Source organism: Schistocerca cancellata, chromosome 3 (assembly GCF_023864275.1).
Source record: "Schistocerca cancellata isolate TAMUIC-IGC-003103 chromosome 3, iqSchCanc2.1, whole genome shotgun sequence".
Lineage (NCBI taxonomy): Eukaryota > Metazoa > Arthropoda > Insecta > Orthoptera > Acrididae > Schistocerca > Schistocerca cancellata.
This window is the reverse complement of record NC_064628.1, coordinates 568,583,854-568,609,447: the sequence shown is the minus strand read 5'-3', so window position 1 is coordinate 568,609,447 and position 25,594 is coordinate 568,583,854.

The following is a 25,594-nucleotide window of genomic DNA, read 5'->3' as shown; positions in this document are numbered from 1 at the left end:
TATTGTTGTAGGTATACTGGCCGGGACAGTGCTGCAGGGTGAATGTGCGCTTCGGTAATATGTAAGTAGTATATTCCAAGAGCTGTTGGTAAAATAGTTAATAATTCCATAGTAATTTATAATAGTCCCATAATAATTAATTCCATACTGAAACCGGTTACCATCACTATGATCAGAACCTTTCACAACTCATAGTCAGCTTTGGAAACAAGCCTCTTTTCATTTTCCTCCCATTACCATTCGACCCCAATCCGTTCTTCTCCTCTCATATTCTTCTAATAATCTTCTGCACTACACTTCATAACATATAGAATTACTATACTAGCACTTTCACTACGATTCTAATTTAAGCGAAAACATCGATACATACATTTATGCGTCTAACAACACATTTCCTCGAATACCACAAGCAGAACAAGTAAACAAATAACACTTTTAAATATGTTTCTGAAGGTGCCTATGCGTACATAGAAATCAGGACAACACTGACAGTGTTAGTATTGTGATAAATTTCTTACTTCGGTTAAGTTAGGAATAATGATAAGATGTAAACCATTGTAGCTGTTCGATGCCCTATACTCTGTCTTGATTTAGCCATCACCATTTTGTCTGATTTCACTGCTGCCGGTCATGACTTTCTGTCATGTTCCAACACTTCATGATGACTTATTCTATTATTTGTGAGATGTAGAACAATCCCATGTAGTTTTTAGCTTCTACGGCTCCGTCTAGTTTGGTGGAAGTTAGTATTTGTTGTCTGAACCTAAGTCCTGCCATCCTGTCCCTTCTTATAATCAGTATTTTCCGAACATTCCTTTCCTCACTGATTCTGCGGGAGCCGGCACATTTCTGACTTTATCGATTCACCAAACGTCAAAATCCATCTGTAACAGTACACCAAACGTTTCCATCTCTTATTTTCCACAAACCCTAGTTCATATCCGTTTGCTGATGATATTAAAATGATTATACGAGGTGTAACATAAATGAACGGCACAAATTGCAGAACATTCCCCACAAGAGACAAAGAATTTATGTTAAATGAAACGCTTTGTTCCCATGTTACAACTCAGTTGCTCCAACTAATTAATCAAGGGAAACATACAATCAGGATGTATGGTCAGACGTCAATCCTCACGAAACTACTGAAGCTAGTCATCAACAAAGATTTCATGTCAATATTTGGTTAGTAAATGTTTGGTAGGGCTTCACTTGATTCCACCCACGCTTAACGGACAAAGTTATCATAATTCTATAGAGAATGTTGTCCCAGATCTGTTAGCAGATGTGCATTTAGGAGTAAGATAAAACATGCGCTTGCTGTACTGTGGAGCACCTTTTCATTTTAGTGTTAATGTCCAGTTGCTTCTAAATAACAGATTCCGTGAGAGATGGTTTGGTAGAGGTGGACCAATTGTCTGGCCTCCACCTCTACGGACATAAACCGTGTGGACTCTTATTTGTGGGGGCATTTGAAAGCTCTTGTGTATGGAACCCCAATACAGGATGTTTAAAGTCTACGCGCCAGTAGTCCGCAGCTCCTGCTGTAGTGGCTCGCGTTGCTGCCGCTGGATTACGGTGTCCCGAGTTCCAATCCCGGCCGTGTTGGGGATGATCTCTGACCAGGGACTGGGTGTTTGTGTTGTCCTCATTATTTCATCGTCATCATCATCGTTCGTGACAGTGGCTAGATAGGACGGGTGCTGATGACCGCGCAGCTGGGCGCCCCACAAACCAAACATCACCATCATCATCATCATCATCTTCATCATCATCCGTGCCCGTATTATGGAAGCCTGGGAAACCATACGCAATACTCCAAAGATATATCAGCCCATCCGAGATTCACTATAACGGCATGTATCAATCCATGCATCGATGCCCACGGAAGGTACATTGGACATCTGTGAGAAAGAGTTGCCTGTAGTGTTTTGCTGCGTTCTGTTTATGTGTGTTTCCCGTGATTAACGAGTTGGAAAAAATGAGCTGTAACATGGAAACAAAGCGTTTATAGACCCATGTTCGTGCAACGTAATTTCTTCGTCGACGTGTCTGGAATGCGTCCTTTAATTTAAGCCGTACAGTTTGTTACATCCTGTACTATTATTTTATTCCTCAACTTAAACAATATCTATGATACTCGTAGATTACTATTTACAAGAATGCTGTGTTAGTCTGTGCTTATCTACTTCTTATATCTTCCTTGCTTCATGTTGAGGCAGAGCACCTTTACTTAGAGCCTATAGCAGTCCAATGATAACAAGCAGCTTGAAGCAGAGATGAGTTACTTCTCTATCGTGACGGATGTGCTCGTTAGGCTCTTACGAGTTGCAGGTAGTTAGGCCGTGACCAAAGGATGTCGCTATCACACAGACAATGAAAACCATAAGCAGTAAAATCAATGTAATCTGTAAATAGTTCTTGTTTGTTACTAGCGTTACGTCTTCCATAATTTATTGCTGATTTAACATATCTAATCATTAGCGTGACTGAAGGGGTGAATGCCGAGTCTTATCATAACTGAATATTGTCATTCCGAATAACTTAGTAGACAGCATGAGTGAATCCTATCCTGGACGGTAATTATGTAATGAGTAATTCACCAGTTTATTGTACGTGGAAACATGAAACTTACTACAATAATTCAGTTAGATAAAGTGGAGATTATTTTGATGTATGCGCGTTTTCGATACTTTTAGTTCAATAAATTGCCCTGGAAAGATATTTTGTTGTGATTGGTCCACAGTAAAAGATGCTGGATAGCGCAGTTTAATTTTGGTATCAGATTGGCTACAACGTATGTCAGCCAGTCAGAAGTGAGGATGCTGGCTCGTATTTTGTGGGCTAAATAATTGCTTTGTGTGGGGTCGAGCATTCGGGGCTCATCTACCATTATGGTCAGACACGTGTACTAGAAGCTCTGAAAACGTATCGTAATTCTGCGAAATTTTGAGTTACAACTGATCGTTGATGATCGGAACGAATTTACGGGTACACAATGAATACAGCAGAGTTAATTCTGGATTCTTGGTGTGAACTGTGACTTATTCAATAACTTAAAAGCACATGGCGTGTTGTGAAAGTGGTAACTGAAAACTGAACATTCGAAGTGCCTGATTTACGACGTACAGAATGAGCATTCGACAACATAAAATATTTGTTTGTAGCTTTTCCGATGATAGGTTCGGTTCAATACTATAAGCCAGCTATTACTATGATGTCACGTGAATGATGAAACGGTAATTGCAGACTAGCACAGACTTGGAGATAAAAGAGAATAAGTGACAATATAGTGAATTTTCATCCGAAGATTTTCTTTCACTCAATAGTTCAGTAACCTGATCGTAGAAAAACTTTTAATGCACCTTTTAGATACGTTTAGTGTCACTGTTTTCAACACAACTAAGCCAGTCGAGGAACACTGGTTGTTTTCTAACGGGGCATGAGTGGCGTAATGAATGGAAATTCCTTGAAAGGTAAGGGGATGTTTTTCAGTTGACTAAACATAAAAGTGCCACTGATCATGGTGTAAAATCCTCTGACAATTAAAAACGCGGTTGTAAGTCGAAACGGAGGGCGCAAATAATTCTGAAAGAATGCAATACAGCGTAGTAGGTCAGATACGGTGTGGTACAGTGGACGAGAAAGAGAAAATGGAGATTGATGGAACGAGGACCGGATGTGTACGAGAGAAAGAGGATAGCAAACATCACCCACACAACGAAGAGCGCAGATTGCATTTGAACGAGACAGTGGCATGCGTCGCAGATCATCATCCACAAAGTGTGCAACGGACAGGGGCTCTGAAATTTATATAGAAAGAGAGGTTACTTACTTGTTAAAAGTCAGTGAAAAGAGACTGTGAAAAACGTATCTGTTGGAAACAAGAAAAGAACAGATAAAGTAAAAGACGATGTACATAAAACAGAGCAGAAAGTTGCTGCTGTAAAATTTATCAGTGAAAATGACCACAACGCTTTCGACAGTAAAATTAAGCCAAAGGTGGTATTGCGTAACATCTGTGTGTGTGTGTGTGTGTGTGTGTCAGATCGTGTGGTAGAGGTGGAATCTAATACGTATCAGTTGACTAATCAGGTTGAGTAAGTAAAAGGTAAATTACATGAGCGTGATAACAGGTTTTCTAAAGTAAAGCACAATATTAAAATTGGTACTAGCATTGTGGGTTTTAATTTGGTGACGGAATTTTCGAGAATTTTTATGATTGATCCGTCGGGAAATGTGCATCCAAGAGAATTTTGGAACCATTCTAAAAATGTGCTGCCTGGTTTATAGACTGATTGACAAGGATTTACTTTTTACTACGTCGAAAACCTTGGGAGAAGCTATAACATGGGTATGACTGTTACTGAGCAGTATGATACTACAGCACTTCGCAACGATGCCTTTTTCCAAGAATATTGGGATAGTTGCAAAACCGTTTCCGGGCTGGCGAGAAGTTTAATTCCTGAAAAGAAAGTGCAGATACGTTTTCCTTGAATTCGATTACTAATGTGTCATGTTTAACGAATGAATGTGAGTCTGAGAAGTTTCGTATGGGTTTCAATGGAAATTTGCATGTGAACCGTGAAACGCGTACGTTTCATAGGCAGCGATTGCGAGCCATGACAATCTTTGACCAGAGAGCATGTAGTCAGTTCAGTTGCGAGAGAGTAATAGCGCGCGAGAGTACAGTGCAGTTGCGTGTAGGGAGTCGGTAGTTACAGTTGCGAGTTAGCTGTTGTGTGAGGAGTCGGCGGGCGCCGACATGGGACTCTGGTCGAGATTCAGGACGAGGTATATTGTTAAATGAGGTAATGAAGCAGCTTTGCGCACAACTGATAATGTAATGTAAATTGACTGTAACTAATTTGTTCAATAATCGCCCCAATAATAATTTCGTTTTTAAACCAACCATTTTTAACAAAGAATCTCTTTTTGAGATAATATTTCCCTTGCATTTCCTTAAAGAAAAGTTTCTCTTAAATTTATATATATATATATATATATATATATATATATATATATATTTGCGATGCATTTCCTCCAAGCTATGGCGAAAAATAAGAGCAGATGCAGTATTACTGTGGTAAGAATTTGAGTTTAATCAGGGCCTAAGATCGACATTTCGGTCTACTTGCGTTTTCATTGTCAATGAGATTTCATTTCTTATTAAATTGACTTTCATTTTTTGTGGGTGGTTATACATAGGTCAGATTACTAGTTCTCATTTAATTGTCATTGTCAATAAATTATTTTATTTGCTGGTAGGTTACACTAGGTTCTATTCTCGTTAACATTTAAATATTTTCTTTCAAATTTCTCTGGGAGGTTACACTATTGTCATTTTTGACTTAACATTTTTGTGGGGATGTTACACTATTATCGTTTTTCTCTTACATTTTTGCTGGGAGGTTACAACCGGCGTAATAAATTAATTGCTGCTAACAGGGATGACAGTATTAAATTCATTAAACGTTGGTGAAATGTTATTGCAGGAAGAGGAACAAGCACGTACATCGACACCTATACCTCGCAAGTGGTGTGCGGCGAGGCGTAGTTCGTGTACCACATCCCCCTCACATTTTCCAACCGTGAACAGTTAGCGGGAAGAACATTTGCCGGTAAGTCTCTAAGGGGCTCCAATCTCTCTATTTTTTATGGTCGGTTCACGAGGTATGCGTAGGAGGAAGCAATATGTTCGTTCACTCTCGAAACGTCAACAACAATCCACAACGTGATACAGAACACCTCTCTTACAACATTTGCCGCTAAAATATGTTGATAATTTATGTGACGCTTCCATACTTTCTAAATTAATTTGTTACGAAAAGTGCCGCCCTTGTTTGGATCTACTCTATTTCTGCTATAGGTCCTGTCTCTTACACATTGCATACTAGCACTATTGAAGTACTGGTCGAACGAGTGTCTTGTGAGTTAGTTCCACTTTGGATGGACTACGCTTCTAAATGATGATTCCAATGAACCTCAATCAGGCTACTGCGTTACTTGGGAGTATTTTTACATGTTTGTTCTACTGCAGATGGCTCTGTAAGCATTCTCATTTCTGTGTTTTGGAAGTGGCTCATTCCAGTGATTATTCCGCAGCTGTGTACTTAAACAATAAAGGGTTATTCTGTCTACGTATTCACAAACCGTTACATCTGTCTATCTTCTGTGTGAACTGCCAAATCCTGCACCAAGCGTTGATCGTCTGCCGGTCTTCCTACAACCCACTACAATTTTCTACCATCGTGGCATGTGTGTATACATCAGCGTCATCCACGAAAAGCCTCATGGAAATTCCGACAACATTTCTATATATTGTGAAAAGTAGTTGTCCTGCGCTGGGTTATGTCCGAAGTTACTTTTACTCCTTAAAACTTCTCCCCGTTCGGAATGGTATGCTGTGTTTTGCGTGCCAGAAACTTTTCAATCCAGTCACACAGCTGGTCTGGTATTCCATACACTCCTGTTATTTACGTTGGGGGCATCACCCGGGCACCTGTATCTACTGATTTCTGGGTCTCGTGGGCGAACAACGAGATGGGTTTCACAAGATCGTTGTTTTCGGAATCTATGTGGGTTCCTAAAGAGCGATTTGCATCCTTGAGGTGTTACAGATGTTACAGAATTCTACAATTGACCTTTGTCAGAGATACACACCTACAATTTTTCGCGTTTGTTCGACGCCTCTCTTTCAAAACGGGAATGATCTACGCTTTTTGTTTTCAATCATCCGGAATGTTTTACTACTCCAAAGACGTGTAGTATACTGCCACTAGGTGAGGAGCTGTTCTTTCGTATTGATATCCCGTCAGGTCTACTGGTCTTCTCTCTGTTGAGCGATTTTAGTTGCTCTTCGACGTAAGCCATTTTGTCATTTGAGCGACGATTTAAAAGAGGCACTACAATGGGACCGTTCTTTATGAAACAGTTTTGGAACAAGCTATTTAAAGTTTCGGCCTTCTCTACGTCGTCTTCCTTTTCACTGTCATTATGGTCATGAAGTGTCTGGTCAGATGGACCGGAAACACAAGAAATTCTTTTCCAGGGAATATCCTGGAACAGTCAACCAGCTTTCAACATATCGTAAACGGATTGCAGTTCGGGGTCTTTTTGCTGTTTTATTTTAAGGCTGGTAAACGGGACATATTTTCTGTCAGCACTCTCGTGTCGCATACAAGCTTCCAATTGGCCTTCGTCTCCACAAGCCACATCGTCCACTTGAAAAATTCAGTTCAACCCACCGTCTATTATGTTCTGCCAAATACAGCAAAAATCTTACGGGAACACGGAGAAAAAAAGGCTGAAATGGCTCTGAGCACAATGGGACTTAACTTCTGGGGTTATCAGTCCCCTAGAACTTAAACCTAACTAACCTAAGGACATCACACACATCCATGCCCGAGGCAGGATTCGAACCTGCGACCGTAGCGGTCACGCGGTTCCAGACTGTAGCGCCTAGAACCACTCGGTCACCCAGGCCGGCTGAACGCTGAGAGCATTACTGTAAATGGTGCTGTTTATCCAGGCTAGCGTGGTCGAGTCTATACCCAGTCAATACCCAGACTGGTTGTCGGTTTTCAAGCGAAACTGACGAAGTGCCATATAAAACTTACGTATCCCTAATACGAACATCACGACAACGCATCTAGTTCGTACAGAGAGCATTTGATCTGGCGACAACATGTGTGAGGCTTGAAATAGGACGGCAACCACCACAATATTGTATGTGTCAATTCTGAATGATAAGCAGGCCTCTAAATTCAGGGATCCCTAATACTGGTACTGTGCTTACTGTCAATTTTAATGCCTCAAAGGCAGCTTGTTGGAGTTCAACTTATACAAATAATTCGCCATTCCTAGGTAGCTGGTCAATAAGAGCGGCTGTCTGCGGGAAATTCGATATGAACTTCTGGAAGAAATTCACTACGCCTATAAAAAGGGGCAATTGCCTTCTTATCTTTTGGGACCAGAAACGAATAAATGCCTTGGCTGGCCGTGTTCAATGGCGATCCCTTTTCGGGACAAAAATGGATATTTCGTCTTTCACCAAGGTTACATTAGTTTACTTAACGGCCAGACTTACTTCCCACAGCTGCGAGAACAGGTGGCAGATGTGGTCAAGATGCGCCGTGAAACTTGCGCTATACATGACAGCGTCGTCTAAGTAATTGTAAACAAATACGAACTTACAGCCCCCCCTGGTCGAATCCAATAGAGGCAAGAAGACTGCTGTCCCTGTGGCTGACCAAAAGGGGACGCCATTAAATTCAATATGTTTGTAGTCGGTACAGAGCGCCCTTACAGGCTTAGACTCTTCTACTAAAGGGACTTGGTAGTAGATCTGGATGAAGTCCACAAACATAAAAGTCTTGTCACCTGAAATCCAAGAAAAGCGGTCGTGTAACTCCGGATGTGGACTAGAATGGAGCCCAACCTAGTGATTTAACGCCCTCTAATCAACTACAGATTTAAACTCTCCCAATTATAATTAGGATCTAGAAGTGTACATGCAGCACAAGGTGCGGCAGAAGGACGGATGACATCATCACCAAGCAATTGTTCGATGACTTTATGCAATTGTTGCATTTCAGGAGGTGAAGACCGGTAGGGAGCCTGACGCACTGGGTGCCCATCCGCGAGCTGGATCCAGGTAACTAGTTACTCCCTACCTCAGTTAACACTTCCAGAAATTGGACCTACACTACCACTAATTGTGCAGCCTGACCTTCGTGTAAGTGTCTAACACTGATCCTTGCCTGCGCACTAGCTCTACATACCTTCGTGTCAATGTTATTGGCACAAAAATCAAAACTGTCTTGTGGACTAGATTTGAAACAAAAACGTCGACCAACAGAATCAACCAAGCACTGGGTCAATTGCTAAAAATCACAAACTGGAATAAGCTTCACAGCCCAATTTTTAACAACAAAATTCATTCGTAGCCACAAGAAACTCTGGATGCTCAATTTGAATCCAGCCTAGTCAACGACATTGAGGGGTCGTGAATCCGCCACCGTAGAAGGCAGATTAATCACACCTAGCTCCGAGAAGTTAACCAACTATTTATAACGTTTGTACTAGGCGCAGTCCAGCAGGAGCCGTTTGTTTCGGAATCCAGCAGAGCGCTTACAGGCAAATTTCCTAAAACTGCGCACGCTTAGGGCAGCCGCCTGTCTCTCACGGCACACACTCTAGGACAAACTGGCGGGGGCTTCCTGATAACGTAAACGTGACACTTGCTGCTGGCGTTAGCTGTTCGTTTGTCTACCTTTAGATAACGCAAAATTCTTGGCAAAGTGTCCAGGCTTCCCGTAACGGTAGCACACAGCCCTAGTAACGCGATGTGAGTGACTTGCTCTGACTTCAATACATGTTATTTTCCATTTCCCGGGCACTGCTCGTCTCTAGTTCCCTCTGTTTCACTTTAACAAATATTCTCGATTCCAACGAAACGTTTGTCTAAATCGGCAAATAACACGGGTTTTTCACTAAACAATATCAAGGACTTCCTCTGCTCCCATACCTTCTAAAATATTTGCCATTATCTGTTCTGCAGAGATATGAACACACAATGCTAATATGCAAATGCCAATATGCAAATGAGGCACATTTCACTAACATAACGAACCAAAGGCGCATCATTGACCTTTACCCGTTATACTGCTTGGTATATTAAATCCTTCCTTCGACGAGTACCCATGCATTCCCGTAACAGCGGCTACAACGTATCTCTACCCTCCAATACTTCCACAATTATCCTAATCAAGCGGCCATTCTTAAAGAATGGCCATCAGTGGGTTCGGCAACTTACAGAAAGGGCTACTAATTTTTTGTTTGTGCCTGCCCTCACCAATATTAACTACAATACCCTGCTCCTAATCCCGCATTTTAAAGTAACGTTTGCTGTCGTAGGACTACAACGTCATCCTGCAACCTTTGTACTTCGGACAACACTGAGGAAGCTTTACTAAACGTAAATGTCAAGTGACTAGGGCCTCCCGTCGGGTAGACCGTTCACCGGGTGCAAGTCTTTCGATTAGACACCACTTCGGTGACTTGCGCGTCTATGGGGATGAAATGATGATGATTAGGACAACACAACATCGAGTCCTGAGGGGAGAAAATCCTCGACCCATCCGAGAATTGAACCGAGTCCCTGAGGACTGACATTCTGTCGCGCTGACTATTCAGCCACTGGGGGCAACGGAGCTTTACCAACAGGGCATGTCAGGAAATTTATTAGCTAGGCGTTACAAAAAGGCCTGTACTCGGCAAAACTGACTTCGAGATTGGGATTAAACTTCTTCAGCGTCCTGAAGATTACCCGTTAAATCTTTACACAATTCAACAGCTTCACTGACTCGGTGGAATCGGTTACTGGGACAGTCAAGGCTGCACGTGGACACTGACAAAAAGTGCTCAGCAACGCTGCCCCCCACATTTCGTCTAGGTTTGCGTATCTTACAGCGCAGACAGATTTGTGAGGCTCGCAACACCGAAAATGTCTCTGGCGCCAGGGGAATCCATCCTGAAACATATAACAACCACCACAGCATGGTATCCACACGTAATTTTAATTTAAGAATAACATACGTTTAATAAATATACTAATCGCTATGCTACCGCCAGTGTGCAACTCGTATCCCTGCTTCCGTGAACTCACAATCATGCTCTGTTACTACTGCTAACTGATGTCAGGGCACAGGTCTGCTGGAGAGGAAGAAATTAACCTGATTGAGGACACAACAGTATTCTTTATTTACCAAAACATAACAGCATTGCACAGTGGCGAAAAACTTAGAAATCCAGATTAAAACAGTCGAAACTTAGCCCATAAAAATGTAAATAAATATACAAGGCATAAAAACGTAATTTAGAAGGCAGGATGGAGATCTCGGATTTCTCATAGAGTGGAGCCCGAATTCAGTTATGTCCTTGGTTAGTGGACTATGATGTCTACTGCATTAACTAATTCAACGAGAAAAAGAAAACCTGAAATTTAATGGATATACTTGCTGTTGAAATCAACCTTTCACGTGTAGGAGCCATCGTCTTCATCCGAGTTCGACATCGCTCGCTACAAGGAACAAGGTTCTGCTGAAAACAATCTTATTTTTGGGAAGAAAGGAAGTTGTGACATCGATCTTATGTCGGACAACAATTTACTTCCGAATTTTAAAATGGTCTTGGGACTCTGCAGTTAACAGCGTATATAGTTTTGTTAACCACCGATGTTGATCATAAAAATGGCGAGTAAATAGCTGTTGTCATGATCGGAACACAGTCAACGATAATGGCCGCGCTATATGTCAGTGGTGTGATGAACTGTGAGTAAACAGTGGGAGAGAATCCTTTTCGGCGATTTCAAACACCATGGACCCACCTATAGCTATTCGCTTAACTAAAACGTTTTGTTTATAGAATATTCATTACTAAAAGCCACGTTGAGCATATTAAAAGTCAGGGGTGGCCTAAATGTCATTAAAGCTTTACAGCCGCGCGGTTTGAGGCACCATGTCACAGATTGCATGGCCGTCCCCGCCGGAGGTTCGAGTCTTCCCTCGGGCATGTGTGTTGTTCTTAGCAAAGGTAGTTTAAGTAGTGTGTAAGTCTAGGGACCGATGTCCTCAGCAGAGATTCACACACATTTGAAAATTTGGAAGGTTTGGTTGGTTGGTTGGTTGGTTTGGGCAAGGAGACCAGACAGCGTGGTCATCGGTGTCATCGGATTAGGGAAGGATTGGGAAGGAAGTCGGCCGTGCCCTTTCTGAGGAACCATCCCGGAATTTGTCTGGAGCGATTTAGGGAAATCACGGAAAACCTAAATCAGGATGGCCGGACGCGGGATTGAACCGTCGTCCTCCCGAATGCGAGTCCAGTGTCTAACCACTGCGCCACCCCGCTCGGTTTTGGAAGGTTTGCTAATACCATACTAACACGCAGTAAACTATCTGTATCTGGAAACAAATAAAAATTGTAAATCTGCTGACAATATATGAGTAGGTCCGAAGTTATACGTAGAGTACTAAAGAGTGCTATTGCACAATCGACCTAGTTAATCGATGATACGACACAATATATGTTTACAATCCAGCTCTTAACCTGCAATAATTTCGAAGTTAGTTGTGTATTACTGTGTGACTGTTTACTGTTTGATAATGTTTGTCAATAAATACGCCGTAATGACATCCCAGAATTTATTTAAATTAATTACTCAACCATATTTTCACTTGTATCCACATAGCTAGACTGCTTCGTTGTCAGAAAGAATCCAATTGTGCTACAGGAGTTGCTTAAACCTCATCGGTGAAAGGATGACACAAAAAAGGTACGTAATGGTTATAGGCATGAATTCACAATGTTGTTCGAGGAAAGGGTTAACTTAACTTTTGTAAACTCGTATGAAAAGCAACGACCAGTTTTGCTGGACCTTGCCTTTATCGCTTTCTACAGAGTCGTGGCTAGACGGAAAAACTTCTAATGACGTTCAGAGCCTTTGGTGGGATCTTGCAAAGTGCAAGCAATGAGACTGGTAAGTACAAACGATTACAGAAGGTGAAGTTCTAAGGCCTAAAACTAAGACTCTAGCAAAATGTTCATTAAAGACGAGCAGTGATGGAATGTGAAACTTTTGATGAAGTGCCGCATCGTACGAACGTATTATGATATGGTGTATTAGCACTGTAGACAGCATAATGTTCACACAACATTGGTTGAAAATTGAGACTTATTGGAAACTGTGAATGGAAGTTAATCATCAAGCTGTTGATGCGGTGATAGTGGACACAGGGACATTGGACGAATGCTGGTGTCCTGCACATCGGATGGCACGCGAACGGAACTTAGTGCGCCAATTGGAGGCGGCGCTCTACTGGGGTGACAAGGCGCTCCGTGGAAATTACAGAGGAATGAGACTACGGTGCCACTGCTTGAAGATTAATGGAAAGACAATTTTACAGAATATCAGGAATATGACAGAACTACAATTACGAGGGAAACAACAGGGATAACGACAAATTACACCGGTCACATTTACAACCAGACAGATTTTAGAAAAGAAATGGTTCAAATGGCTCTGAGCACTATGCGACTTAACTTCTGAGGTCATCAGTCGCCTAGAACTTAGAACTAATTAAACCTAACTAACCTACGGACATCACACACATCCATGCCCGAGGCAGGATTCGAACCTCCCACCGCAGCGGTCACGCGGTTCCAGACTGAAGCGCCTTTAACCGCACGGCCACACCGGCCGGCTTTTAGAAAAGAAAAAGGGATTTGGTAAGGAAGTGGTAGTTGCATTGACGCATATAAGAAAGGCTTATGACGCTGTTAGAGGGAAAGAGATATGGCAAAGGGTGAACAGACTGCAACTATCAAACGAAATGATACTAAGAATCAGAGACAAGTATAAAACTGCTTGAATACTCGTATGATAGACGACAGAAAATCTGAATGGTTCACAACGGATAGAGAGGTTCAGCAAGGAAGTGTGTCCTCATCAGTGTTTTTCAGTAAGGTCATGGACAACATCATATGGGAAATCCGCTAAGGGTCAGTAGAAGAAAACATGAAGATCAGAGGTTATACAGATGATGTAGTGATTTGGGAAGAAAATGACCAGAAACTTAACACCTGCAGAGAGTAACTGAAGAATCAGGAATAAAAGTAAGCTTAACAAAAAGTGAAATAAAGAAAGTTAGCATGAAAAACTATAAAAATGCACGACTGTAACTTGCAACGGAAAAATTGTTACTGAAGTACCTAGAAAGCAAATCAGCTAAGAAAGGAAACATCGATTATGAAATTTTGGAGAGAACAGAAACTAGTTCAAAATTTTTTGTTGTGTATCAGATGTAATTGGAAATTGGAAAATGTCTGGCAGAGCAGAGGTCGAGTCACACTATCTTCAAATTTGGACCTACGAACCAGAATGTTAGACTTGGACAAAGAGGGATCTAAGCAGAATACAAGCAACAGAGATGTGCTTTCTTCGAGGGATCTAAGGTAAAACGAGAAGGAACAGAATAAGAAATGAAATAATACGGATATCCTGCAGATCAAGCCTCTCAAAGAAACTGTGGAAAGTATTACACTTTAAATGGTTTGGCCACATTAAAAGAATGGGACCAGAAAGACTTCCGAAAGGAGCCCCATTATGGACAGAAACTGGACGAAGACGAATTGGGAGATCACGAACAAGATGGAGAGGCCAGGTGAAGGGTAACGAGAACCGAAGAGGACTGCAGTAGGAGGCGGCGCTAAGTTATAGACTGTGGGGGAAAATAGTAGCTTGGAAAAGATTGTGAATAAGCAGGAACGTTTTAGGTTGAAGAAGAGGAATATAATAGCTATTGGTAGGAGTCCGAGCAGCAGCTTATCCTGGTGCACATGGCAGTGCGCGTGACGGAAGGCGTGAATGACTCTTAGTGTGGCAATTGGCTAAGGCATTTACTTGACGGCTGGCAGGGGTGTGGCAAGATGAGCATCTCGAAACACTTGACTTCAGTCTTGCGTCAAACGTAGGGGTGGCTCCTGCCTTCATAGTGGTAAAGGTAAGTTACATGTAGTGTAATATTAAAGAAAAGGACTTTTGCAGCAGTTGTAGGAGAAGACCTGCAACTTTATTACTTATCATTTTTTTGACTTCTGACTTATTGCTATTGTAAATAAGGCAAAAAGAGTTCTGTTAATGAAAATATGGGTGTTGCAATTGCAAGACTACACGGGTTGGTTGATTCGGGGAAGGGGACCAAACAGCGAGGTCATCGAACCCATCTCATTAGGGAAGGATCGGGAAGGAAGTCGTCAGTGCCATTTCATAGGAACCATCCCATCAATGACTTGAAGTGATTTAGGAAAATCAATGAAAACCTAAATCGGGATGACCAGGCGCAGGTTTGAACCATCGTCCTCCAGAATGCGAGTCCAGTGTGTTAACCACAGTGCCACCTCGCTCGGTGCTACATAGGTCTTGCGGTTTGATTTGAATGAGTACAGTTTACCTCCTGATAGAAATTGGTGTAACTCGTAAGCCTTCTACTTGTCTACCTGGCCATGTGTCTGCTAAATTGATTCTGCCCTCTGACAATGGTTGTTATTGCTAGCCTGCATTGGACGTTATCATGTTTATCAGAAACCTAAATGAAACTTGAATGCTGCGAAAATTTAACGAAAAGATGGCCGTGTCATTATTGAAGTCAATTAGTATTGAGTGATTAATATATTAAAATGAATGAATGTTTTATAAAAATGTCAAGAGTTCGTTAATCATAAAATAGGACAAGCAAGTTAAGTGGAATGACAAATACAGCATGAATTATTGACAGCACAAGTATAAGCAACAAACAACTAGCACCGCATTGGGTGGCGTCTGTTTGGCAAACACTAAGGTTTATCTGTCCAATGAATTTACAGCGGCTTAGAACATGGAAAACACAATCCGAAATTATCTAACGCCGAAAAAACTTTGATGAATTTATTCTTCACAAAAGTTTCACTACGTTGGTTCCGTTGAGAACAAGTGGCGAGACTGTGATTCTGTTTGCCCTGACAACCCGGAGCGGCAGTGCTGTACCCCTCTCTTGATGCTCAGCGCTATCTCAGGTGACGGTCGTGGAGCAAACGTCTGCAGATTGGTGAAGTGCGTCACCTGCAATTCGTTATCACTGGCACAAAATATACAAAGTCACGTTCAGGCGATCTTTCTGACAGATCGCAAATACTCTCTTCCCGAGATGTGAAAACTTGGCAGATTTCAGCGTGTGACACTCCATTTTACCAGTTGTAGCATGGACCAATTTGACCCACTCATCCGGCAGTGTGGACAAGGAAGCGGTAGACCTCACACAAATAAAATGGAAATGCCGTGCGGCTAGTGCCTCCCGTCGGGTAGACCGTTCGATGGGGATGAAATGACGATTAAAAGGACAAAACAACACCCAGTACCTGAACGGAGAAAATCTCCGACCCAGCCGGTAATCGAACCCAGGCCGTTAGGTACGACATTCCATCTCGCTGACCACTATTTTGTAATCAAAATTTATAGCGTAGCAGGTTTAGAACATGTCGTGGCCAATGACGTTCTGCTTACGAATCAAAGACAGTACCACTTTCTTTTTTTCAAAAATGAGATAAGTGTTTCCATTCGCATACAACTCTTTACTGTTGTCATGTCATCAACATTACATAAAACAGTCGTAATTTGTTGTACTATCCGACATTTTTGGCTTTGTGACAAAAAATAAATAAAAAGACGAATATATTTCCTATCTAACTGAAACTGTAACGTCTACAATGGAACTGGGATCAGCAAGCCAATAGGCGAATTCCTTATCCAACGAGGACATATCTTCCATTGATTAAAAATTATGTTTCGGCCCAGGATCGAATCCGAGGCCTTCCGTGTGTTTTTCTTTTTTTTGTGTACAAGATAATCAGTATATCAAATTAGCCTGTAGAGACAGTAAGTAGCCACATTTTTTATTTTTATTTTATTTTGTTTCTTTTTCCACAAAGGGATAAACTAATGCCGTTCCTCTTCGGCTACATAACCAGAATAATAAAGTCGTCCCGTTACGACATAAGGATGCTCCATGCTATAGCCCGCTGCGGAATTTTCGATGACTGTCTCGTCGCCTTCCGTTATTTCTTCAATGTCTTTAAAAAAGAAACTGGAAAGAGGTTCGAAAGTTATCTTCTCATGTCATGGATAATCCAGCTGCGAGGCGGGTTATGGACTGCGCTCCATAGAAAATTAGAAAAAAATATTATCTGTATTATAGGTTCTTGACGATCGCACAATGTAGTTCGTTGAAATAATACCAAAAATCTGATGCTGTCTTTTCGCCATTACTGAACAGGTAGTGAACAGCGTGGCCGCTAATCCACGTCACAGAGTTCGTTTTTGCTCTTGGGAAATATACCCCATCTGGGAAAAGAAGTGATCCTGTAGTTATTCTGTCGGGAGACGTGCGTGTGAGAAAAGTCAATATCTGACGCACCAAATACCAAACTTCCTTTGTCGACCCGCATTCGAAACGATGTTCATCCATGTCAATTACTTGGCACGTGGCACACAAAGTTGAGTCGGCGAGGTGGATGCGATGCAGGCGGGACTGGCATAATTCTTCCCCATTAACAGTTACGTACCATGCAGACTGCACGTCAGTATCAAGGGCGGTGACATTCACTGCCTGCCACACTGCTTGCCACTTTGTAGTGGGGTGTTTGCTTTCAATCACATTCGGCGTCCTGTTCAGTTGCGTGGCAGTATGCATCACCCTCGTCGTTATCAAGCGTGTGGGTATTAGTGCCCTGTGGATGTAGCTTAATTCAAGGAAGAACTGACTAACGTAGAAGAAAGATGCTGGGACGTCCGACATCATAGAAGGGAGTGTCAGTAAGGTTGGTCGTAAGGCCTCCAGTAATAGTAATGTCAAGCACGTCGGCTTCGTCGTCACAGGTGCAGGTGACAGCTGACGAACAGGGCCTTCGCTCTGTTCTGAACATGACAAGGGCCTAAACCCCCTCTGCTCCTCGGGAGGGTTGGGGAGTCGTAACGAATCTTAAATAACATGCCCATACAAACAAAGGATCCCAAAACCGCCAACATGCGGTGAGCCAGAGTAGGTGGTATCGGTAGTATCTGTGCAAAATGGGGGATGCATGACGCCAAATAGACGTCAGCGATGCAGTAGGCCTACATTTCCTGCTCTCATCTGATTCAATAAACGGCTGTAGTTAAGGTCTGTCGAGCGTTTCATGTCGGATGTGAAATCAATGCGGATTGTGTCACTGATTCGTAGCGGTGCGACGCTTTCGTCGTATAGACCTCTGCCTATAGACAGGGCGCGCGATTTGTGGACATAGAGATTGCTCCCAATGCCGCGCCGTAGGTCGCCACCCACGACAGTTCTGCACGAACATCGTCATTAGTGTGAAGAAGGAGTACCAGTTCATCAGCATAGGCAGTGCAGCAAGAAGTGTGTCCACCAAGAGACATCCCAGTCAGGCGTTGTCGGAGGCCACAGAGTAGTGGTTCCAGAACGAGGGCGTACAATATCGCAGAAAGAGGGCATCCTTGTCGCACCGAGCGCTGGATCTGTATCGGTGGCGTGTGACGCCCATTATATAATACCTTGGGCGTCGCGGCGCGTAGGAGACGCATCACTACCTCAACTATGATGTCCGGATATCTCATGTGTCGCAGTACCTACATCAAAAAAGTGTGGTCAACTCTGTCAAAGGCCAGCTAAGGACGATGAGGCGAAAACTTCTGACATTTGGCGAGCTTTTGCTAGGGCGATCATATCTCGATATCGGCACAGTGCAGTGCGAATATTGTGTTCGTCTCCTAATAATGCCTGGTCCTGCGACAACACAATGGACCGATCGCTTTAGGCCTGCTGCCAGAAGCCAGATGAAAATCTTCATTTCACTGTAGGGTAAAGTCAAGGGGCGATAATCACTGATCCTGGATCCTCCTAGTGGTTTGTGTATGGCCAGAATCAGTTCTTCTACGAACACTCCAGGGATCTGCGTCGTGAGAAACATAAGATCGCGGCAAATATCAGTCAATGCTGGTGCTAGCAATTGGTGATACGTCCGATAAAATTCCTGAGTAAGGCCATCATCAGATTCTGGTGACTTAGGGGCAGCCTCCGCCAGTATTGCTTCAATGATTTCCTCCTCCGTTACATCTGCAGTCAAATCCGCTGCCGTTGTCGGAGAGATCGTGCCGTAAGTGTGTTGAGAGACTTCGGCGATGACCATGGGGAGATGTCGGTGTTCCGAGTACAGCTTAGTGTGGTGAGTATGAACGGCGTTTCCTATATCGCGCTGGGCATCAAGGCGACGTCCAGCTTCCGTCGTGATAGCTTGGACCAGAGCCCAGCGTCGGTGCCGTCGTTCTGCAGTGACGTGGTACGTGGACGGTTACTCCTGGGCCACTCTGCCTTGAGTGCGTGCTCTTACGACCACACCTTCAAGGTGGCAACATGTAAATCTGATGATCTATTCCTTGGCACGGTTCACCGCCACCTGCCTTGCAGGTGAGTAACGCAATGTTGTGCAGTCCCTTAAGGTGCTGCAATAAAAGTCCAGGGTATGTCTTTTCCATGCTGCTACATCTCGACCGTAGCCTATCAAGGTTTTCCGGAGGGCTGGTTTGGCGCTGAGTAACCACCACGTCAGAGTAGACCGGTAGGTGCCATGCCGGTGACTACAGGAATTCCACTTTTTCTGCATAAGGTGCCGACATTCCTGAGAGAGTAGGTTGGCGACGTTCCACTTCCAAGGACCACGGTTGTGTCATACCTTCTGGCGGCGCTGATGTAGGCCCTGTGGTCAGAAAACGCTGTGGTCCCAACTTCGGCAGCTCTCGTCCCCACGGCTATGCAGTGCGAGATGTAAATCCGGTCAATGTGGCTGGAGGAATGGCTGGTGTAGTACGTGAATCCGGGCCGATCGCCATAAACATGTGCCCACGAGCCCACCATTTGAAGATTATTTATAATAATCGCAAGTTCTGTGCAGGGAGAATGGTGTGGTAACTGATCCTTAGGTGCTTGGCTAGAGTAGAAGTCCCCTCCTAATAAGGCGTCTTGACAGCCCAGAAAGAGGGCCGTGATGGTATGAGCGAAAAAGGTGGAACGTTCGCAACGCCCACCAGATCCCGAAAGCGCATAGATTATAATAAGTTTTACTTTGAGACAGGACGAGTTGAGAGCAATCAGACAGTTTGGTCATCTACCATTAAATCTTACAGTGAACGTTTTGACTTTGGAAGCCACGTGCAACCTCTGCCGACGGGAGACGTCTTCTGCGGGTATACCTTCGTGGAGGAGGATCGCCTCACCACTGCCAATGGCCGACGCATGTGAGACACAAGTCGTGTAGCCATAGGGTTCCTTGAAGTCTTCGACAAACACCTCTTGAAGGAGCGCAATGTCGATGTCTACTGCATTGAGCAGGTCTTGTAGCGTGGGTAGGTTGTGTCGGGCATGTACGTTATTGTTGTTAATCGTTGCAAGACGGTATGTTTGGTCAGCCAGGTCGCCAACTGGGTTGTTTGGGTGGTCAGGTGTGGGCAACAGAGGCGGCCCCACAGAGGCTGACGATACAGCCGTAGTCACTGTGGCTGGTCGCAGCTGGGGACAGCCGAGGGAGCATCTCTGCCTTTGGCATCCTCCGGGCGCTGTGGCTCATCCCCGACATCATCCGCCCAAGAATCAGATGTAGCAATTGGTAATTGATGATTAGCTTTGTCATTAGAGCGCTCGCGGCAGGTTCAGCAGCAGAAGTGCTGTTGTCAGTCTGAGGCTCAGGAACTGTATTCGCCGTAGCATCGTGACGGGACGGGCGGGTTGTGGTGGTTGAGTTCCGTGTGTCATCCGATGCCGGATCTTCATCCAGATCACACATCGGAAGCAGGCAATCATCGGATGGCGTATGGCGCCGATTCTCGCGGTTTCGCGGGGACCGTTGTTTTCAGACTTGTTGTTCTGTGTCAGAGCGCGAGCGGCAATCGTCTGATGCGGTCTCCATTGGTAGGAAGGCAGAATTCGGGACAATTTCTGTTTCTACTTCCATCTTCTCTTTAGGCTCGTCTTGGTGGCACAACTGATCAGCGTCAGCTCTTACAGAAAGGAACATTTCATAGCACTTACCAGGGACAGAATGCTGGTCCCAAGAATTTCTTGCACTGATGTGCAGATAATGCTTTCAACCAAAGAGGCGGAAAAACTTCCTACCTGAACCTGTGTAGCCATTATAGGGGTAGGTGCGTGAGAGAAATCTAAGTCGCCTGGCTACGGCATTCCGACAGTGTGGTAAACGGCCTTTGTGAACAGGGATGGCGACCATAAAACTTTTCGAGATTCCATGTCCATCATGTACCAGATGCAAATGAGGGAGTTGTCGGATGCTGCCATACCTCGGCCAGTAGAGCTTTTTGGAAAGCCTCAGGCCTTCGAAACAAACTTACAATTATCACCAAGCGCAGTCTTAGTCGTGTCAGGTCTGCTGCCTTCACATTTGATCCTTGTGTGCACTGCTGCATAAGTGAGTCAAACTGGTTCATGGTATGAGTGGCGAACGGGAGTGTCACGCACTGGAATTTGGCGAGATTTCACTGCTCCAATTGGGAGTAATTGCTGTCCATCTAACAGATCGCCAGGCACTACTCTACCAACTTCGTGTCTGCCATAACGAATTACAGGCGCTGCCCATAACTGCCCTGCAGATGCTTGATCCATGGCCGTCACCTGAGACAGCAATATACATCGACAAATGGGTATAATATTACTGCTCAGGCTTGTTAGGGCAAACTGATTCATAATCTCACCATAGTTCTTAGCTGCACCAGTTTACTATAGCTTGCGGATAGAATAAATCCATCGAAGTCTCTTCATTGTTACATAACATCAGGCTGTGTTATCGATGTTTCGAGCTGAAGTCAATAGTTCAGTCAGACAAACGACAGTCTTTGCCAACCAGTTGTCACCCATTGGAGTATTAACTATTTGTTGCATCTGTTTGTGTTGCCAACTGTTCGTGTAATATTTGTCATCGGCTCAACATGTATTGTTTGCCTTGTTTCGTAATCAATAAACGTGTGCCGTAACTTTTATACAAGATCAATACCGTGCTGATATTTATACCCCGTCTTCAACAGCACAACAATAATGACAGGGCCACCATTTCATTAATATTTTTTCAGCACTCAAGCTCATTTAGATTGTGATAAATGTTGTAACCTCTTACGCAGGTTAACAACAACAAACACAGTTAGAGGGCAAAATCAATTTATCAGACGTATTGGACAGGTAGTTAATTGGAAGGCTTACTAGTTCAAGTGATTGCTGTCAGGGCATTGACTATTAGTCGTCTGTAGCCTTTCAGATCATACCGCAGGTCCAGCGTAGTCGTACAAACAGCACCAACACAACCGCCCCTACACAGGTTTTGTGCCAATCGGGGGACTCAACAAGTGCCACATCCCCCCTTTAGCTAATCTGCTAACGGTCCTTTGCCTGTTAGAGAAGCAGCCAATTCATGACTCGCAGATTTTAGCGCAGGTACAATGTAAACTTCCATGGCCACTTTAGGCAGTGTGTTTAGAGAGTTTCCGTTTAGGCCTAAAGTGAATAATACATTTATCACAGAGATAATTATCTTGATGGGCCGAATGTTACAGCATGTCCGACCAGATGTCTTGGCTAAACTAAGAGAAGAGCTTTTGTTTCCCAAAGCAGACTATTTCAGAGCTACCATAAATGTATTCTGACCGAAAATTCTACCGAAGGCAGAGGCTTTCCAAAAACCTCGGCAGTCAGAGGAATGACACAACGTTATGGCTCCATCTCTAACATTCAGTCGAAGGTGAACATCGAAACTCATGGATTTTTATTGACGCAGGGGCTTTACGAACTGGACATTTACGACACTGTCGAAACGCCTTGGCCAGGCGCCCTACATTCTCTTGTATACCCCTGTCCCTGCCATGGCCAGAAACACCTAACGGGTAGGCAGATAGGCAGTTTTTCCGTCTCTTTGCTGTGAGCACCTGCTTTCTCTCAACTTAAAAAAGTAATATTGGCAGGAGAGTTACCGTAAAGGTCACACATGAGTTAATAATGTACATGCTCCCACCATTGCCTGAAAATGTTGGTAATTTCCTGTCGTCTCGCAGAAAATGGTGTCTGAGGTGTTATAAGAACATTAAAGAATAGCCTTGAACACGAAAAAACTGAGTGATTGACTTGCCCTCTTTCACTGTCCAAAATTAGAGTTGATCTCCATATGGGTAATGTCTCACTTCGAAATGGTATATTGTGACATGGAACAGAGGAAATCATCAAATAGTATTGAGATCTCGCAACAATAATATACGTTGTAGGGGCGACTTTGTCATCCCAGGCCATACATGAAAAATCTCTCCTAACTTGATCTCATCCAGCAAAGGATCACTTTCTCACACAAAGATGTACGCCTCCAAGAAGAGCATAAGAACATTGCTGTGCGCCTCAGGGGCTCAGCATCTGTTTGCTGAGTCCTGGCTTGGCGACCCCGGGGTTTCTTATCTGGGAACTGGCAAGCGCTGCCAGCCCATTGTCACAGGAAGCTCTGGGCATGCTTCAGCGACGACCGTGCTGCGCAGCGGTGGAACGTTGTGTGTTATGCAGAATGTGGTCTTGGCTTCACCGCCTGGACCGCGAGGAAGATACACACCTCTGTAAGAAATCCCTCAACTTCAAGGTTTACTACGTGCTGATGAGGTGAATGGCTGTTGAGGTAAAACAGTTCCTAGCGGGCGGTCCCTGAAGAACCTGCCACCCCGCAGTTGTATAAGGCTTGCTTAGGCATGCAGGGCTCTGCCTGGGTCGACGGTTGTTTCCCTTGGATCTTGTGGGATCCTTATGGAACCGTCTCATCAAACTACTGCTCCTGACAGGATGGGCGTATCGTCAGGTAGTGCCTACACCCACTCCTCAAAGAAAGCATGGTTACTCAGTCCTCCCTAAAAGATATCACAGAATTACAGTAACAGGGCATTAGTGTGCCTTAACGCTTTCATTACAATCAGGTGAACAATATTAATCTTTGAGAAGGTCTCCCCTTTCTATATCCAGAAGGCACTGGAAGATATTTCTGGGTCTCTAAAAACTGTCAAACACCTTCGTAATGGAAAACTTCTGGTTGAAACTGCTAATTCAAACCAAATATCTAAGCTTCTGGGAAGTAATGCCTTAGGTAACTACCTAGTCGAGGCTGAGATGCATAACACCCTTAACTTTAGTAAGGCCGTGGATACCTGCTCTGATGTAATGGAGGTGGACCCTACGGAGTTGCTTGAAGAATGTAAAAATTTGCGCGCCACGAAAGTGCTAAACTATATGAGGAGAGTCAACAGCAAATTTTAAAAATCGGAACACTTATTCTGACGTTTAGTACTCTAGAATTACCATATCCTTGATGCCATATCCGTCTCCGGATTCGCCAGTTTGTTCCTAACCCAATGCAATTCTACAAATGTGAATGATTTGGCCATACCACCATGGGATGTAATGGTAAGGTTACATGTGGCAATTGTGGAGGCTCAGCACACGAATCAGGCAGTTTCTGTATACTTCCTCCAAAATGTGTAAATTGCTCTCAATTTACACTTCCAGTTCGAGAATCAATAAGACAGATATCAGGGAAGGGTAGTACACGTCCCCTTATGGCCTTGTCAATTAATGGGGTCTTGGTGGACACACCAGAAGACATCGCACAGATTTAGGCTGAACACTAATTTTCTGTTACTATGTCATCCAGATAAGCTCCTGCTTTTCAGGTGTTCCATAGGATTGCAGAGATGAAGAAGCTCTATTTTTCTCGAATAATGAGGAAGCCTACCACCTTTCATTCTCCATGTGAGAAATAAAATCAGCTTTGTCTGCAGCCAGAGACACTGCTCCAGGACCTAATGGAATCCATTATGCCATGCTTCATCATCTGTGCCCTGATACGAAAGGACAGCTCCTCTTTTGTTTCAGTCATATCTTGGTTGATGGACAGTACCCTACAACTTGTAAGGAGGCAATATTAATTTCGTTCTGGAAACCAGGCAGGGATCGTAATGCTCCTAACAGTTATTGGAGTGTATCCCTAACCAGTTGTATGGTTAAGACTTGAACGCATGGTCAACTGTCGCAAAGTCAGGCTGCTCGAATCCCGTGGTCACTTGAGCCGCTCCCAGTGCGTTTACAGGCGCTACCGTTCAACCCTTGACAACTTAATTATGTTGGAGACGGCGATACAGCATTCCATCTTAGGCCTAAACCATTTGATTTGTGTATTTTCTGACCTCAAAAAATCATATGACAATACTTGGAGGTACAACATCCTTCGCCAACTTCATAATGGGGATTATGTGGGTGCCTGACGCTTCTTATCCAATCCTTTCTCGAGGACTGGCGTTTTCGATATAGCGTTGGCGATGCCATGTCTAACTGATATATTGAGGAGAACGGGGCCTCCCAGGGCAGTGTTCTCAGCGTCACATTGTTTGCCATCGCTGTCAATGGCATTCACTCTACAGTCAGGAGCCCTGTCAAATGCTCTTTCTTTGTGGATGACTTTCCGATCTTCTACTCTTCCTCTGATCTTATAACGACGAGGCAGCTACAGCTTGCAATTGGTAGGCAGGAAACCGGGGCTAGTACTGTAAGTAGGCTGTTTATGTTTCCTTTATGTAAGTAGGCTGTTTATGTTTTCTTATTGGCAACGTTACGTAGCGCTCTGTATGAAAATCACTGGCTGTGCTGTGTGCAGTCTGTGGCTAGTTTGCATTGTTGTCTGCCATTGTAGTGTTGGGCAGCGGCAGCTGGATGTGAACAGCGCGTAGCGTTGCGCTGTTAGAGGTGAGCCGCCAGCAGTGGTGGATGTGTGGAAGGAAATGGCGGAGTTTTGAAATTACATATATTATGACTTTTGATGATATTAAGGTAAATACAGTGTTTGTTCTCTATTAAAATCTTTCATTTGCTAACTATGCCTATCAGTAGTTAGTGTCTTCAGTAGTTTGAATCTTTTATTTAGCTGG